This window comes from Somniosus microcephalus, unplaced genomic scaffold (genome assembly GCF_052327205.1).
Source record: "Somniosus microcephalus isolate GS21.2 unplaced genomic scaffold, FLI_Smic_1.0 unresolved_chr8, whole genome shotgun sequence".
Classification (NCBI taxonomy): domain Eukaryota; kingdom Metazoa; phylum Chordata; class Chondrichthyes; order Squaliformes; family Somniosidae; genus Somniosus; species Somniosus microcephalus.
Window position 1 is genome coordinate 28,858,167 of NW_028225186.1, and position 1,534 is coordinate 28,859,700.

The following is a 1,534-nucleotide window of genomic DNA, read 5'->3' on the forward strand; positions in this document are numbered from 1 at the left end:
CCATCGAGCCTGCACCGACACATATCCCACCGGATCCCCGTAACCCCTACACCAACACATATCCCACCCTATCCCCGTAACCCCACGTATTTAATCCCCCTAACACTCAGGGTCAATTTATCATAGCCAATCAACCTAACCCGCACATCTTTGGACTGTGAGAGGAAACCGGAGCACTGACAACTGACAAAAAACAAAAATCAACATAAATTGAATTTAACAGCAGAAGGAGTTAAGGCAGGTCGGTTAGCTCAGTAGGTTAGAGTATAGATCTTATAACACCAAGGTCGTGGGTTCGATCCCTGTATGGGCCATTTACTTTTTGATGGTGTGGTTAGTTTCTTAATTTTGCTATTTGCTGAAAAGATTGGAGCTGTAATACCTTGAAGCAAAGCTACAAAACCTAAGTTCTGCAGAGAGCTCAAGGAACTGGAAGGTTGACCCTGTGTCTATCTGTCCACAGATGGCGCTGATCTACAAATTACTCCTACTGGTCGCGTGGCCTAATGGATAAGGCGTCAGACTTCGGTATTAATTTCTGAGGTTATCAGGATATTGCAGGTTCGAGTCCTGCCACGGTCTTTTTACACACTTTTTAATTCGTGTTCAGTTTTACAAAACCAAACCGTGTTCCCACTTAGTAGCTGAAGGTGATTCCATACCAAACACTGCAGGGCTCTTCATAATTAGTATTTTTGATGCTGCTTTGTGTGTGTATTGCTCACTGGTTCCCAACAAATCCACAATATCTAATTGATGCCGATAAATTATTCGTGTTTCAATTGGAAGTTTGGGTTAATCAGTGTAATAAAGTGCAGTGGAGGGAATTCTGATCAATTTCGGGGCCAGTGCTCGCCACAGGGAGCCGATGAAATAAAAAAATTGCATCAAAGTCGCTGCAAGCAGGGTTCGAACATACACAGGGAAACCCCATTGGATTTCGAGTACAACGCCTTAACCAGTCGGCCATCGCAGCTGCACGTTACTAGCGAGAAAATGCTTCCTACTGTGAGTGAGTCTGGAACTAGCTCAGAGAAGACAGGTCATAAATACTCACCGATAAATCCAGCATGGAATTCTAGATTAACTTCTTTGGCCAAAGAGCGCTGAGAATGCAGTAGTTGAGGCGAATACTACTAGATGCATTTAAGAGGAAGGGAGAAAGGAATAGAAGGATATGCTGATAGGATTTTATAAATTCGTTTATGGGATGTTGGTGCGCTGGCAAGGCCAGCATTAAATGCCCATCCCTAATTGCCCCTTGAGAAGGTGGTGGTGAGCCGCCTTCTTGAACCGCTGCAGTCCGTGTGGTGTAGGTGCTCCCACAGTGCTGTTAGGGAGGGAGTTCCAGGATTTTGACCCAGCGACGATGAAGGATCGGCAATATACTTCTAAGTCAGAATGGTGTGTGACTTGGAGGGGAACTTGGAGGTGGGGGTGTTCACATGCGCCTGCTGCACTTGTCCTTCTAGGTGGAAGAGGTTGCGTGTTTGGCAGGTGCTGCTGAAGAAGCCTTGGTGAGTTGCTGCAGTGC

The 1,534-nt window shown here is 45.8% G+C and overlaps 1 non-coding gene across 1 annotated transcript; it reads right to left on the reverse strand.

The window, feature by feature from the left end:
* Window positions 1–894: 894 nt before the first annotated feature.
* On the reverse strand, window positions 895–976 carry trnas-cga (transfer RNA serine (anticodon CGA)). The gene has a single exon. It is a non-coding gene; the product is annotated as a tRNA-Ser (tRNA).
* Between the last annotated feature and the right edge of the window lie 558 nt (window positions 977–1,534).